Here is an 18,932-nt window from a genome sequence, read left to right on the forward strand (position 1 = left end):
TTTCTAGGCTTAGAAACCTGACAGGACTTGTTTTTACCCCTTTAAGGACATTTTAACATCAAGTAATGTACTGTTTTGTTAATTTAAGCACATAGGATCATTTTTATACACTGGTTAGTTGGTTAATAATTTAAACCCTTTCCTATATGGCAGATTTAAAGGTGTTATGCAGTACTGTTAAATATAGGGATTTTAGTACATCTTGCAACTTTATAATATATAATATAACCTATATATTTTTACTCAGGGGTGATAGTTATATATTACATTATTTGCATATAAGTTTATATGAGTAGAAGATAGCAATAGTCTATAATGTCTAAATAAGAAAAATGTTTATTTAAAGGTATGTGTGTTTTTATACAGGGTTATAACTCAGCTTCTTTCTATAATAGAAGGAAAACTTGTCCATTTGTTAAAATCATATTTTTTTTCTCTTTCTCAAATGTTATTTTATGAGTATATAGGTGAGTTATAGCATCTATATATAGCACGCTAATCATAACTACTGAAAGCTTTGTACAGTAATGTTATATCTTTAATATGATTTTTTTTTCTTTTCAATAACAACTAAGATGTAGATAACAGTGGTGTTTCTTAGGGAATGTTTAGAATAGACTTTGTAATAGTTAGGTTAGCTAATATAGGTCTTAACTATAGGATTTTTTTAAGGTTTTTTAATTTAAGATTTTTTTGTTTCTGTGTTTCTTTGACCCTTTTAGTCCTCTATGATATGCAAGACCTATGTATGTCCCGGTCCGGAGTTAGAGTGGGTAGGCACTGGTATAGGACGGGATGTCAAGAATGCTTCCAAATTATGTACGTTTTTCAACTTGTTTTACCTTTCCTTTTTGGTTTCCATTCTAAACTTTTACATTATAATAACTATTTGAATGTGGGAAGTTGACTCATGGAACGTTAAAGGGCTCCAGAACTTAAAGAAGAGAAAGTTAATTTTACACTTATTGTTGCAGGCTAAGGCGATGTTTATATTACTTCAAGAAATGCATTTAACTAATGATCAGTGGGTTGATATCCAAAAAAGAAAGTGGATTAGAGAAGTAATAGTTTCAGAAGGTAAAACTAACAATGCTGGGGTAGCTATAATTATTAAAAACAAATATAAGGGAAAGATCTTAGACTCTAAGGCAGATAAAGATGGACAATGGTGTTTTGTTGTTCTCTTAGCTACCCAGTTTGATAAACCAATCTTATTGTTAAATGTTTATGCACCCTGTAATGACCAGCATCTATTCATAACATCATTATATCCAATTTTGACACAATATGATAAGTACTATATAATTATTGGAGGAGACTGGAATTCCTATCAGAATCCGAAGTTGGATAGATCTTGTCCACAAAGAGCATTTAATAAACAAGTGGTATCAGTATTAAGTGATGTTAAGGAAGACTTTCAACTATATGATCCTATTCAGTATTTAAATACTGGAAATAGTATAAATAATTATACTTTTTATTCCCCGTGTCATAAAATGTGGTCCAGAATAGATTTCTTTTTGATTTCAAGAATAATGGTTAACCTGGGACCCTTAGTTGTTACACATGCACGATACACGTCAGATGATTCAAACATTTCATTAAGTTTTGCTAAAGATCCAATGGATGTCCAGCAGCAAAGAGGTTTTAACTGATCTCTTAACCCAAATTTGTTGAATAAGGAGGAAATAGTGCAGGAAATTACAGGTCATCTTAAAGAATTATTAGATAGATTAAAGAAACAACAAAGTGTACCTGACATTGATTGGGCGACAGTTAAAGCACAAATAAGAGGGATCTTTTTGCAAAAAGCTTCATACTATAAAAAAATACAAAATAGAGATATTCAAAAACTAGAGGCTAAAATTAAGACACTTGATCAAGAATTGATGCAAAACTTTAATACTCAAACAGAGGTGGAACTACTTAAATGTCAAAAAGATCTCTTTCTAATACAAAATTGTAGTTTGCCGTTTCAGGAACATAGAATGTTAGTGAGGTATGCCAATCATGTGCAAACACCATCAAGGGCATTAGCTAGGATAATTAATCAATCGAGAACAGCAGTACAAATTTTGGAAATACATTTTAGAAACACAACTTATTTCAAAACTGAAGATATCATAAATGTCTTTGAGCAGATATATACTAATATATATGGTGAACATAGTGACTTATCCCCCCATAGAACTAGCAAGGAATTTTTACAAACTATTAAATTTCCGAAAATAGAAGACAGTATTCAAAGTGATTTGATTAAACCGATATCTGAAGAAGTTTTGTGCTCCTGGACTATTTTTCATACAGTTTGTGTTTTGTTTATGATTTAGGATATCTGAAGAAGAAGTGATATATACAATTCAATATATGAAATCACACAAGTCACCAGGTCCGGACGGTATGACAGTGGAATTCTATAAGAAATTTGACAATATCTTTGGCAAAATACTCTCACGTGTCTTTAATTATATAATTAAGAATAAAATTAATGATCCCAGTCTTAATGCTTCAAAAACAGTTTTATACTCAAACCTAACTCTGATTCTCAAAACCCAGATAATTATAGACCAATTTCATTAATAAATGCAGATATGAAAATTTTAACCTCTATTATAGCTAATAGAGTAAAAAAGGTAATGAATCATATCGTGTCTAGTGAACAGGCTGGCTTTATGGCAAATAGACAAACTAGTGATAATACACTTACACTACATACCTTAATAGCTTATGCTAAACAGAAGAACCTTAACATGTATGTGCTTATGATTGATGCACAGAAAGCTTTTGATAGGGTTGATATAAACTTTTTGTTTGAAATTGTACCATATTTTAATATATCTCCTGAGTTTGTTGAAGTGTTAAAAATTCTATATAGTAATCTATATACCACACTCTATATAAACAGCAATTCTTCTAAAAGAATACCAATCAGAAATGGAACACGTCAGGGTTGTCCTCTGTCTCCTTTATTATTTAATATATATGTTGAACCTTTATTCCTATACATTAAACAGAATATATACCACAATGCCTACTAGTTTACGGAACAAAAATATCAATGGCAGCGTTTGCAGATGATCTGAATATTTATTGTACAACTCCAATCTCAGACACTAAAAAGATACTAAAAGCAATAGATAACTTTTCAGAAGTTTCCAACTATAAAATTAATCTAAAAAAACTAGCATTTTCCCATTGAGAACTCCCAAACCCTTTTCACTGTTGCCTCTGGTGGGACAAATAATGTGTAAAGATAATACTAAATACTTGGGTATTGGCTTAGCTACGGATGATAAGGATTTTTATGTTACTAATATTAAAACAGTTTGGGATCAAATTGTATCTGATTTGGGGAGATGGAAGAATTTACGACTACCAGTATTATCAAAAGTATCAGTTATCAAAATGAATGTACTACCACGACTATTATATATTTTCAGATCTGCTCAGGTAGTAATTTCAAAAACATTTTTTAAACGAATTCACAAAGAATTAGCTAAATTTATCTGGGAGCCAAAGAAAACAAGGATTTCATATGAAAAATTAATGACCCCAGTATTATCAAAAGTATCAGTTATCAAAATGAATCTACTACCACGACTATTATATATTTTCAGATCTGCTCAGGTAGTAATTTCAAAAACATTTTTTAAACGAATTCACAAAGAATTAGCTAAATTTATCTGGGAGCCAAAGAAAACAAGGATTTCATATGAAAAATTAATGACCCCAAAACATAGAGGTGGATTGGAGTTTCCAAATTTTGAAACTTACTATCTTATAGTAAACTCAAACAGGCTTCTTGGAATTGCTAATTATAACATAACTAGTACTAAATGGATACCCACCTGGGTAGTTCTGAACTTTAAATATATTTTACATTTAAATATTAATCCTAAAGCCATACCATTTTTACCTAAAGAAACTTTGAAACTGTATGGGATAATGGATCACATTAAATTATATGTAACGTCTTTACAAACCTTATTTCAATCATTAGATCTTGCTCAATATATGATGGCTTATCAACCCTTTCATAGAAACCCTAACCTGAGACTAAATAAAAAACTAATTGATCTTAAAGAATTCCCATTATTAATCAATCTAACTTTAATTGATATTTATACACTTCTCAAACTCTTGGCTAATCAGATAAGACAAGAATTAAATTTACCCAAAAATTATTTCATTATTGTAAGACAAATTAGGGAACTTTCTATAAGTTACTTTAAAAATTTTAAACCCCAAGAAGAGAATATAATTAAATGTTCAAATTTGTGGCAAGCTCTCCAACAAGATATTAAATTTATAGCAGCAGCAAATAATCTAATAAAGGAGCTTAAATTCCAAGATAAAATTCTTGTGTCAAAATATTGGAAAGAGAAAATGCCAGAGATAGAAGACAGTCATATGATAAAAGTAATTGATTTGACTACAAAATCTATTTCTCTTCAAAAACTGATGTATACCCAGTTGATGATATGGAATAATGTGTATGATACACGCCTCGGCCTGCATAAATTTAATTCCAAAAATTCTCCAGTTTGTCCATACTACAAGGATAAATCTGCTGATCTTCTTCATACATTCTGGAGTTGCAAATGCATAATCAAATGTTGGAACTCACTAAAGATACAACTTCAAAAGATGGGTTACCAAAGTACAACATTGTCATGGAAATTTATGATTTTGCATATTCCCCCAAAAGAACTTCCTAAATCTCGAAGTATTGTATTAATCAATATCTTTTTATTAATTAAGCTATACATAGCTACTAATTGGTTAGACCCATCCAAAACATCATGGAATAATTTTAGAGTACTAGCAATAAGGCATATACTAGCTCACAAATTACTTTTGAACCAACATAATAAAAATATTAACAATCCAAAAATATGGGAACAAGTATTTAATATTATATTAGCATAACTTCTCATATTTGAATTTAACAAGAATTATTTTTACACCTTTAAAAAACTCTGTAACACTAACTGTTTATTACTTGAATTGATCTTAACCATTTGTATATTTTTGGTGTATAATTCAATGTGTTACTTGGAAGCATTTATGTAAATATTGTATATATGTTTTGTGTTTTTGTTAATTACTTTAGTTGGTACTTTCTTTTTAATTTTTTTTTTTGTTTTGTTTTAATTTTGTGTGGCATATAAGAAAATAATAAAAATTATTATCGAAAAAAAAAATGGAACCCTGCTGATACATTAAAACACCATCACTAACAACATGACTAACAATTAGATAACATGCAAATATATTACAATTAAAAAAAACACAAACAATGATTAGTGAAACCCAATGCTAGATGTTTTAATTAAGTAACAGGCATGGTTGCCAGATGCATTGTCCAAAAAAAAGTATGCATTAGTAAACAAAACTATTGAAGGTAAAAAAGTCTGTGCAGTGTTAAACAGCAATCCATCATATTTAAATAGTACAAGATATTTAAAGATAAAAACTGTCTGCTAACTTCTGTTAATAAAAAGAATATATTATTCTGAAAAACAAAAAAAATCAGCAATCCATCTCTAATTAGATATTACTGTCAGCAGTCAGCACCACCCGCTGAAAAAAAAAGAAATGGAAACCAATAAACTCATACCCAAGTGTTATTGATTTCACTGTGGCATGTTTTCATGTAAGTGGCTTCTGTGTGACTTTTGTTTTATTGTGGTTTGTTAGACTGCTTTGTCTTGTGTTATATGAAATGGCAACAACTTAGATTCACTGTAAGTGAGCAAGTCTCAAGATCATGAAAACCACTTTCTCAAAGCCAGGAACTCAATTGCCTTCTGGTTTGGCTAGGCTGCTACTCTGGGGTATTTAGGATTAAAGTGCAGCTGGGAGACTTTAGGGCTAGGGAGCAGGAAGGAAGTATTAGAGTTAGGGAGCAGAAAGGAAATTTTAGGTTTAGGGAATGATGAGGGAATTTTGGTTTAAAGAAGGGGTTGGAGTTTAGGTTTAAGGAGTGATCAGGGAATTTTGGTTTAGGGAGGTAGAGTTTTAAGTTTAGGTTTAGGGAGTGTGGAGGGAGTTTAAAGGCTAGAGGATGATCAGAGAATTTAGATTTAAGGGGGGATTGTGGGGTTTTAGGTTTAGGGAGTGATCAGGGACCTTATGGTTAGGAAGAGGAAGTGGAGTTTTAGGGTAAGGGGCCAAGGAGTCAGGTTGGGAATGGGGTGGGAATTTAAGATTTAGGGTTTAGGTTCTGCAAGGGCTATATTGTTTATAGCACTGGGTGTTAGGAGGGCTGTGAAAAATGTGAGATTGGGCTAGTGGGAATCAAGGAATTTGTTTTTTCCAGCAAGTGATATTGAGCAGGTGTACAACCAGCTACAAGCACATGATCAACCAGCCCAACAGACTCCAGTGTTTTTTTTTTCACTTTGCTCCACTGTGTATAGCCATAATGGTGGTGTATAGAAGTTCTATAACTTAGTGGGATGTGGGTGGAGGCACATGAAGGGTGCCGTGGGGCTTGCTTCCCTGCAAAAAATGTTTTTGCATTTTTTTTTTGTTGTTGTGCTTTTTGATAAAGAAAGTGAATGAAGTGTGGATCATTCTTTGCTGTGTGAGTGAAATGTAGAATACCTTTTAGTGTAATTCAACAAAAGGAAACAGTGGCCATTTGCAATCCCCAAATTGCACTGAAATCAATAATGGTCTGCAGATTAAACCACAAAAATCAGCAGCCTGCATTGCATTAAATATCAGTCTGATTCTAATCACTATTACACAAGTAGAGAACTTGATAAAAAGACAGGGAATCTGAAATCAGAAACGTCACACTTATTTGTTGCTTATTCTGTTGCAACATGTGAAAGGAAACAGTGGCAGACAGTTTCCAGTCCCCAGACTGCACTGAAGTGAATAATGGAAGGACAAAATAGATTATACTAAAAGACATAGACAAAGAAGTCAAGCCATAAGTAACCAAATTACAACAACAGGGCAATGCATAACTGCTGGGTTCCCTTGACCCCCCCCCCCCAGCCTTACATGAATAAGTAACTGAAATACAGTATATCTTTCTTACTTTTGTTTACTATATATTAATAATTACAAAGTAAAATAATATTTCAAATGAATAATAAAGGACTGAAAAAATTAATCAATATATAGCTTGAAGCAAAAGTGTAGAGACTGCTTTTAGAACTGCACACAGCTTTCCAAACACACAAAATAATAATAATAATAATAATAATAATAATAATAATAATAACCAACATCATAATCATCACTATCATCATATCATCATCATCATAACACATTATTATGTAAAATTAATAGACTTGCTTAATAGCAATAGTCCTCATGACCAAAATGCATTGTGGGTAAAACAGGAATTACCCACACCCAGCCATGGTTTTTAATAAATTACAAAAGTAGGAATGCATATATTTAAACTATAGTTTAAAATACATACAGTGGAATTTATAAAATCAGATTTTCATATTTCTGAAGAATGTATTTCTTCCACTAATTTATTTATTTTTTCTCTCCACAGCCGACCATCAGTTGCCAATAGATTAATTTTCCATTTACTAGGCGTACCAGGACCAGACCTGCCTTAGCCTCCCCAGAGTTCAACCTGACCAGTGGGTGAGCTCTGTATTTGCTGCATTCAGGAGGTGTATGCATGCTCCAATGCATGTACAGCACCCATGGGTGAGCTCTACATTTGCTGCATTCAGGAGGTGTATGCATGCTCCAATGCATGTACAGCACCCATGGATGAGCTCTGCATTTGCTGTATTCAGGAGGTGTATGCATGAGCCAATGCATGTACAGCTTTATGAATAAGTAGTTCACCATTTATGCTGCACAGAGTTTGCCAGCCTTTTAACACTGCTCACTGCAGTGAGTCTATGCTGCCCCTCCCATTGAATGGGTGAGCCGACATTGACTTCACACTCTTATCCTGCCCCTGTTGCCCATCCAGCATGCATGCTGCTAATCAAATACTGGTCATCTGAGGTGCAGTAAGGGCTTTATCCCTCTGTGCCACAGGACAGCGGTTGTATTTCATGTATTTGTATCATCAGTTCTTCACACTGTCTATTATATTACAAGAAATTACAAGATAAATGATAAAAAGTGATCTATGGATTGTTTCATTCAATACATTTAAAGATTTGTCACAAAAAGAAAACTCGCAATCAGAAATACAATGTTAAAATATGATTTTCAAAATAGAAACAGAAACAGAAAGGCATTGTCCTTGGGCTGTGTAGAAAAAAATATTTTAAATATACATCATATAAGTGCACAGTACCCTATATGCATGACACTATATAATAGCAAACAAAAACATAATAAGCAGGTAGAGTGAAGAAAGAGTTATACAGCATAGAATAATGTTTACAAAACTGTGCAGAAAGCAAAAGGAAACATGTCACGGGATCACTTCACAAAGAAAAAGGAGGCACAGATGAAGGCCTGAGATAGGTATTGGTATGAGAAAAGAAATATTACTAACTGCCAATTTATGTAGCAGACAGATGCACCCTTTTAGTAGGGCTGACAGACAGTAGCAGCTACACCTTCAATTTCTTTGCCAAAACAGGATGCAGATACTGCAACAGACTACTGGGGCAATAATTGTTTCACGTACTGTGTATCAGCAGCATTGTGGCTTAAAGCACTGAGTACAAATATACAGTATCCTCAAGATCTAGGCTACATTCCTGCAACCACACCTCTGAAGTGGCTTTGAGCAAGTTGTTTTATCATAACACAGATCATAAAGTTGACATTACACACTTGGGGCTTGATGAATGTTGCACTGTTTTATATTGTGCTCATTTGAAAAATCTTGCTACCTTGTGGAATGCCTTTCTCTGATAGCGGGCTTTAAAGCTGGAAGTAGTGCAGCAGTGATCACTACTGCATTGTAGCTACTGGCTATAAGGTTTGGCCCTTACATTCCGTACAGCATATCCAGATTGTCTTCTGTTTTTAAGGGGTTTTGTGTAGTACTCCAGTTTGATTCCACATCTCAGAAATATGATGATCCTTCAACTTGATCATGTTTTCAGGGCATACTGTTTGATGTTTGAGTAAGCATGTGTGAGTGTTTGTGTGTGTGTGTGTGTGTGTGTGTGTGTGTGTGTGTGTGTGTGTGTGTGTGTGTGTGTGTGTGTGTGTGTGTGTCTTTGTGTCTCTGTATTAGTGCACATGTATGTAGTTTGTGCTTATGTGTGTATGTGTGCATTTGTATGTCTGTATGTGTGTGTGTGTGTGTGTGTGTGTGTGTGTGTGTGTGTGTGTGTGTGTGTGTGTGTGTGTGTGTGTGTGTCTGTCTTTCTTTCTGTCTGTCAGTCTATGTGTCTGTGTCCTTCCTACAGCAGCCTGATATCACATCATAATTAGTTTCTATACCTCTGCTCCCTGAGTGCTGGAAAACTCTTAATCCATGATCATGAACTGGGTAAAGTGGGCAATCGTAGTATGAGTAACAAATTAATATTTTATATTCGGCTGCCCAGGGAATACAGTTCCATTTTTTTCTTTGATAAAAATATTTTACAAACATATTATACACTCATATAAAGAAGTATACACAACATTGCACCTATGTTGGTTAAAATATTGATTTAAATAAAATGAATTAGACTGTAACAAAGGAAAAAGCCATGAATGAAATGGTATAGTATTATATAATGTAATTTTTGTTGTTGTGTACAGTTTTTATATATTATTATGCCATGCAGATGCCAAAGTGTTAGTTTTTTACTTAAGGAACAAGGGTACCAAATATTCCATCTTCAAACACATAAATAAAGCTAAATATATACAGATGAAACCGTAAAAAAGATAAGTGCATTGTGAGTGATGTATGCTTGTTAATTACTAACTACAAATAAAAGCTTCTGATGTAGTACATTTTGCAAATGTACTGCATGTTTAATTCCATAGATGGTATAAAGCTGGCAAAAACATAAACTTGTTGTATGCTCTCCTGACATCAAAAAGTGCATAACAACTTTTATAATCGCATGAAGCTTTACATTTATGATCTGATTTGGAGGGGGGACATAATGGTGTAAGCACCCCCAATGCAATGTTAAGCTGTAGTCTAACACTTGAATATTAAAAATGTCCAACATCAACCACAGAAAAGTATTACAGGAAGTGGAAAGAGCTTTAAATGTATTTAAATATTTTATTTATCCGTGAAATAAAGTATTTAAATTATTTAAAGTTCTTTGTGCTTTCCTGGATAAACTCATGACCACTATTGAAGGGAATGTATCCGTAAAGATGGTAATATGTATATGCAAATTACAGGCAGAATATGTCTCTAAGCAACATAAGCAGCAGTAAACTGTATTACAAGAAGAAAATCCTAATTCTGCCAAAAAAACGTTTCTTTACTTTTAAGCATATGATATCTTATTTAGAAGACTGAAGATAAAATGTATTGATAGCATACATTTTATATGTACACCACATCTTCAATCTTTTAGCAAACAGATACTCCTAGTCAGGAAATGTGTGTGTGTGTGTGTGTGTGTGTGTGTGTGTGTGTGTGTGTGTGTGTGTGTGTGTGTGTGTGTACGCATACTTTTTTTGCAACAGAATCATTGTTTTTTTCAAGCAGTAGTAAACATTGCTTCTTTCACAAGTTATACACTAAAAAAGGTGTGATCTATAAGATATTGAGAACAGTCTCAGAGGATGGATTAAAAGCAGTTCCCATTTTGTTTTCCCCAATTTCTATAAAAGAAAAATAAAAACAGGTACACACTCAGGAGATCTATTTATTAAGTCTCACAATTAGCATTGTTTATCAATAGCTTGTGGTTTCTGGAGATAGCTGATTAGATTTCCCTTAGGTGGAGACAATGGGGCAGATTCCACAATACTTATCCTCAGTGTAAGGGGCTTTACTGTAGTATAAACCTGCCCACCCAGTACATGATGCTATTCTGTAATTCCTGGACAAGCTAGGTGTTCACACTGTCATCTAATATGTCTTAAAAGAAAATGTTGTTGAAGCAAGAGAAAGTGCAGCAATGTATCGTAGGGCATGCATTCTAAAGTTTGTCATAAGATAGTAAAAATAATTTTGTTTTGAATACACTAAAGCACACAGAATATATATATATATTGGTATAATTTCATTTATGGTGTTGTGTGCTGTTTGTATGTCATCTAAACTATTTTTATTTGCTTTTTTATTAGCTTTTCACAGTATGAGTTTAGAATCAGTATCACATTAACATCATAACCATACAGACATTCATAACAAATAATGACAAAATCAACAGTGATTAGCTGTATACATTACTTACATAACAGAGTCTTTTGTCACTTTATCACTGTTTAGATACCTCATATTCACTATTTAGATACATCATCATTTTATGAACATTTCTCTCCACACACATATGGAATGTTGACTTGTATCCCTGGGGTCTTGTAGGATAACAAGATAATTCCCAAAAATCTATTACATATACCTGTCAGAGGCACATATGGGGAAGCTAAGGTATATTTCCATTATATTGCTAGCTGCAGCTTTATTAGACTGCCAGCTTTTCACATTATATATCTAGCCCTGCTATTCATTTAGCCTTTTTTGTCATTTATATCTAAAATCCAAAACTTCCATCCCCCTTCAAGGTTACTTCCAATGACAGTCTGAAACAAAATTTCCACAGCTTAGACAAAGTATACCTTTGATTTCTCACATTCCCAGAATATATGGGTGCTCCCTGCCTCCCCCATAGCACATCATCAGCATTGCATGTTCTGGAGATTCCATCCCCCTAAACAATTTTTCAGATGTGTAGTATTGACTATATAATGTTTTCAGTTGATGGTATTTCAGCCTATGTTATTCCCCTAATAATTTGAATACTTCCCCCACTTGTTCCCATTTGTTTCCTGAGGTGATTTAAACTTTTAAGTAAATATACCAAAAGACAAAAATGATCCTCAGCTTTGATGGGGGAAGACAGCACATTTATATATATATATATATATATATATATATATATATATATATATATATATATAATTAGTGTGAAAGCAATGCTGCACCAGGAATGTGACCATAGTGGAACAGATAAATAATTCACTTGGATGTGACTATCATCTGAATCAAATTCTGAAAACTCTTATCTCATACTGTTTTGAGATGCTTGTATTTTATTATTTTGACTCCTGTCCCACTGTGTTCTTTAAAAAAAAAAGTAAAATATTACCATATTGTCACATGTGAAGTACTAAACACTGAAAAATGGAAGGCAAAGCTTTATAAAATTAGTTGAGTTCATGTCTGTGATGACAGCCATAATGCACGAGGAAGACAAGAAAAGTAAAGATTTCCGTTACATGTTGTGCCAGCTATAAAAAGCCGTAACTCTCATGCTTTGCCTACGCAATGCAATATACAGTCATAAATGTCAGTAGACATCAATATCGATCACAAATGTCCATTTCCAGAAACCAAACAAGGTGAACAGACGTTTTTGCAAATTAAGTCAACGAGTAACGCTATCTGTCCTACTTTCATTTCTTAGCTTTAAAAGGCAATGGCATTTTCACATACACTTCACAGTGATGACACGATACATACAAAATTATTTAACACACATACACATACTTAGGACTACACTGCCATTTTTTACCATGAGGTTAATGGAAATAGAAGCAGTCAGTCTTTTTTGATTGATCCTCATGTTTAAGTGAAATGGAATGCAATGAAATAAAAGATGTTGCACAGCTGAATGAGTAAGGAAATGTCTCAACTCCAAGGCTGCATGATCTCAGAGTTAGTATATATATATATATATATATATATATATATATATATATATATATATATATATATATATATATATATATATATATATAGGTCTACCTGATAGCACCGACACACCAGAACACCAACAACGAAATAACCAACATGAAAAAAATGAAAGTTCAAAAAACACAAAACTTCATATGCCCGACAAACCACAATCCTGACAATATCCTGACAATCAACAAAACAAATAACTCTCCTGAAAAACACACACATAACACAAGCACACCAAAAACCTTACAAACCTACACTAAACCTTACATACACAACAATCTATGCACTAACCTTAACCCAAACCCTAACCCTAAGGTCCGTCACTATCACACACTTACCTTACCCGCACCTTAACCCTAACGCACTTAACCTGCCCCTAAACCTAAAGTCCGTCACTATCGCACACTTACCTGACCCGCACCCTACCCTAATGTCCGTCAATGTCACACATTTACCTTACCCACACCCTGACCCTAACGTCCGTCCCTATCGCACACTTACCTTAACATGTTGGTGCTCTCAGTGTCAGAATTCTCAACTTTCGGTCTTCTCTGTTGTCAATCTTCTAGTGTTGGTGTTCTCGCTGTTGGCATTGTCGAATTTTGGCATTTTCAGGTAGACCCACATATATATATATATATATATATATATATATATATATATATATATATATATCAAATAGGTTTACAATTAAAATTACGAAATTTAATACACATTTTGTAACTAAATTTCAACATGTATTGTCGAATCTGCAGATTTTTGACTGTTCAGACAGTCAAAAATCTACAGTATTGCCAAAAAAGTCAAATTCGACATTTTATGGCAATTAATGACAATGCCACCCTTGCCGTAAATTCTAACTCCTACAAATAAAATCCCATTTTTGTAGGGGGGGCAAGCCCCCCTGCACTTCCTCCTTTGGGGAGCTGCACCTCCACACCCCCCAACTATATATTTCAACTCCAAGATTGCATTACAGTAAGGAAAGGGATGTATTTAACTAACCGCACTGTACCATGATTTCTGTACATCCTTTCGAATTTATATTAGCAAATGCACAGGGCATTCACTAATATTAATGTATTCATATGAACTATTCGAACATCTGTAGATCGAATTGTTCATATCCGTACATTCTGATGTTGAGATTTTTATAGAAAACCATATGTGTATATATCTATCTATCTATATATATATATATATATATATATATATATATATATATATATATATATATATATACACTATTCTTTTTCTTTCAAGTCAAGCTTGTGAATATTGGCAAACTTTCAGTATTTACTGGTACTGTATTTCTTCATCTGCTTTTTATCTATGGGTACTATATGTATAACATACATCGAGACCTGGGACTGGATATATTTTTCATTTGCATTACAAGTCATTTCTGTTGTAGCTTTGTAATTGTTTTACTTGTTGGTTTAATTATGTAAGAAAAGTGTATGTTTGTGTAAAGCAACAATTTCATTATATGTAATTTTCTTTCCTGCTTACTTTCCAACTTGTAATAAGTAGCTAATGCCCTCTGTCAATGTAAATTAAACAGCTGCCATTTTGTAGCTAGTTGGAAGCTAAATATTTTTATTTAAACTAATAGTTTGCCATCTGTGCTATAAAGTTATTCACAGTTTGATTAAAGCATGAAAACTGATTTTGTCATATGTCTGGCCAATTACAGAAATAAATATATATATGTAAGCAAATAATACCACGAACCTCCTGAAGAGTCAACAGTCAAAAAGAGAAATAACTGGAGCAAAACAAACTGTTGAAGTCACCATGAACGAACAGGAATCCTTGTTAAAACATCCAATATTTTATTCGAAAACAGCAACAGAAGATGAGCACTTTCATGTGCCACCTGCACGCCTCTTCAGATCTAATAGTATGAATTTACTAAGGCTTTATATAGCAAAGCCAATTGTTTTAATTGAAATAATAAAACAATAAAACAATTTAGGATCCAATGATCCTTAGACATCCTGCATTAAAGAAGCTTAAAGTGCTAGTGCACATTTAACAAAATAGCATTGCAAGCAATTCATATCCTATATACAATAGCTAAAACATGCTCATCCTAAAATATATAACAAAAATAAAAATATATATATATATATCTCAATATATGTATATTTATGGATTAAGCTAAAAATAAAACATCTAACAATGTTCTACAACATCTAAATGAAAATATATCAAATGACTGATGAAAAAATATTCAGATCAGAACAAACATATCATAGTGTATCATAATATACTTAAGTGTATCTAGTTAATCTTAAAAAACAGATGTAACTGATCATAAAGACTAATAATCTATATGAAAAACATAGAACAAATTTAAATACAGACATATAATAAATACTATAATATTATAAACAAAATAAGTCAATCAAGATGATGTTGTGAATATATATTGAATATAACTTGAAATACTACTCATGTCATAATACTGGATGAAATAATCAATGAGACTATAAAAAGGAATATATATGTATCAAATATAAATAGACATTAATTTATTCTATCTACGAATGCTATCTTCTAGCACAGGTTTTAAAGAAACATAATGATTCAAACCTGGTGGTAGGTGTGCTCCTGATCTAAAAATCCATTCCAGTTCAAGTCTGGCTAAATAATTCAAATTATCACCTAGTCTCAAACTAGGTGCAACCACTTGTAAAACCCTAAATTTAAAGCTATGGTCAATATGTACATTAATATGTCTGGCTAGGGCATTCAACTCATTCTTTTTTCTGATGTCATAAATATGGTTATAGATCCTCTCTTTAAATTTTCTTTTCGTTAAACCTACATAGAACGCATCACACTGTAAACATGTAGCCAAATATACCAGATTGGTTGTATTACAATCTGCATAAAATCTGGGTTCAAGCTTGAAAAACCAGAGGGATGTTGAAACACTTGTGTAATTGTAATATAGTTGCACATGTTGCAGTTCCCACAGGGAAAACTGCCTTTGTGTGATCGGTCTATCTGAAAACCTTGTCTGGTATTATTGTTGTCACGACTGAAAATTAATTTAAGACTATCACAGTTTTTAAATACAAAACGAGGTCTATCTCCCACTATGCTTCTAACAGAATCATCCATAGTCAGTACATTCCAATGCCTACCAATAATTTTTTTGAGTTCTATGACATCATTGGTATACTTCATCATATAGTTCAACTTGTTATTATTATGGGATCTATAATGTGAAGAACATAAAGTATGTTGAAACTGTTGGATGTTGTCATTTGAACCGTGTATAGGTTCAACAGTGAAGTCTGGCAAACCTAGAATGGTATTCTTTATAGAACTAACCAATTTACGGGTATATTCCCTGTCTATAAATAATTGTTCCATGTTATCAGCCTCCTTCAGCAAGCTAACATTGTCTCTACATAGTCTCATCAGTCTAATAAGCTGGCTTTTAATGATACCTGGAAACATGTGTCTGGGATGCATACTATTGAAACTCAATAGTGTGTTTTTCCAACATGTTTTCCTATATAAGTTCGAAACTAATCTACTATAATTATTGTACATAAGATTCACATCTAGAAAACTAATGTTCTCATCTGAATATTCAGCTGTAAACCTCAAAAATTCTGTAGTTGACTCAAGGTAATGTAAAAAAGCTTGGAACTCAAGACTGGTCCCTTGCCATAAAATAATGACATCATCTACAAATCTCCTGTATAGCTTAACCTTGTTAAACCATACACTGTTGAATAAATGCTGCTTCTCCCAAAAAAACATAACTAAATTAGCATAAGTATTAGCACATGGGGTGCCCATGGCTACACCCCATAGCTGTAAGTAATATTTCTTATTAAACAAAAAAATATCGTTGTATAATACAAGTTCTAACAGTTGACATATCAAAATTTGTCTATCAACACTATAGGTGGTCTCACTGACAATCACTTCTCTAATGGCTTGTATACCATATTCATTAGGTATACAAGTAAATAGATTTCTGACGTCAAGTGTTACTAACAAAAGATTTCCCAACTCAAAAGAGTCATGCTGTAAATATTCGATATCATTTAGCAACTGATATGTGTCCTTGAGTATTGTAGATATAGTGTCAACTATTGGTCTTAATAATTTTTCTAAAAAAATGGTGACTTCAACAGTTTGTTTTCCTCCAGTTATTTATCTTTTTGACTGTTGGCTCTTCAGGAGGTTTGTGGTATTATTTGCTTACATTTATTCCTGTTTTATATCGTGACCTCCACATGATGGAACCGGTGAATTTAGAACTTGATTATAACCCAGAGTCGAGGGTTAATGGTATGAGACTGGATAACTTCATTCCTCAAAAAGACAATCCTTTATTGACTCTGAACTTTTTTGAACCGGTAAGCACTAGAGCTTTGTCCAACAATAATGAGAATACGTTAGAATTTAACAATTTACCGAGGGAATTGGAGAATGATCTATATAAATTACAGTGTTACTCCTGGCAGAGGAAGCATTTAGAAGCATGCCTGCACTTTCGGGTTATACCGAGGGGAATGCAGGTCCTGTGCATGCCAACATATGGTGAGCAATATCCTGATCTGCTTAAACAATGGCAAGACCTGAATATAGATTTAGGTTTTAAATACATCAACTTGCTTTTGGAGTATTTTAGTCCTTTAGAATTGGAACTGCAGAAACATATTGACTCTTTATATAAAGTCATCTGTGAGCGTTTCAAGTCTGAATTTTGTAATCGGAGATTAAATAATATATCTACCCAGATAAATATATATAGCAATAAGCTCCAACTTGTCAAACAGCGGAAGCTTCTAAGGTATCACAATGATTTTACTTCAGGTCATATTTTTGTGTGGCCGAGAACTCCAGGGGGAAATGCGCCCCATATTCATCACACACAGATTACGCAGCATCAGGTTCATAATTCTACACCTGTGCCAACAGCTGATACAGATGGAGCTTTGGGACATATGAATGCAGCTGCTATCATTGATCTGCCCATTCCGCCTGTAGCTGATGTCAACAATGCGACTTCGCCAGGAACTCCGCCACCTAACCAACAAGCTCTCCAGGTCCCAGGTGACGAGTTGAGGTTAGGAGCGATTAAGCGACATGGCAATATTCTTCCAATTGCTGATAAACCATCATCTCCTTTTCCAATCAAGCAAACCAAGTTTGCGAGAGGGAGATCCTACAGCAGGGGCCCGAAGAAACGATAACATTCACAGGAGAGGTATGGCCAAAAAAGAACAGCATGGAATTGAATAGTTTGTTTTTTAATTACTCTAGCCATACTTTATCTGACTCTGACATTTCATTACTTAATAAGGGCATGGGCTTTATTCCGTCTCAGCCCAGCAAGTTGAATGAAACTTTTCTTGATCTCAGGCTATCTGGACGTAAGCTAGCGCTAAGAATGTATTTTAAAAACAGTGATAACTCTCATAATAATGCCTCGTTTTCTCAACTGGTTAAACGCAAGAGTACATTTACACCTATATTACCCTCTGCTGTTGAATGTTTTATAAAGCTATGTGAAAGGGATTTTTATGTACACTATTCTACTGGTAACAAAACTAATAGGTTTTATAATTTGAGTAGAACAGAGTTTGCCTCTTTGCAAACTTTTCGATTGAATGACAACATAATCATCAAATCAGCTGACAAGGGTGGGGGAGTCGTTTTACTTGATTCAAATGACTACATCGGCAATATGGAATTATTATTGGAGGATACCAGCACATATAGAGCATTGATGGTTGGTGAGGTGGATGTTATAGTGAGAAATATTCATGATAACTTGTATGATATGCTAATGTGCAGACAAATTAGTGGTGAGATATATGAGTTCCTCCATATTGCTAACCCCTTAATTCCATGCTTGAAGGGTTTACCCAAGATTCACAAAAATGTATCCCCCATTCCTATGCGTCCGATTGTCTCTGGCAGAGGATGGGCTACTTCCAAAATTTCTATTTTTTTAGAAAAATTATTAAGACCAATATTTGACACTATATCTACAATACTCAAGGACACATATCAGTTGCTAAATGATATTGAATATTTACAGCATGAATCTTTTGAGTTGGGAAATATT

Source organism: Protopterus annectens, chromosome 4.part0 (assembly GCF_019279795.1).
Source record: "Protopterus annectens isolate FY-2018-M chromosome 4.part0, PAN1.0, whole genome shotgun sequence".
Lineage (NCBI taxonomy): Eukaryota > Metazoa > Chordata > Ceratodontiformes > Protopteridae > Protopterus > Protopterus annectens.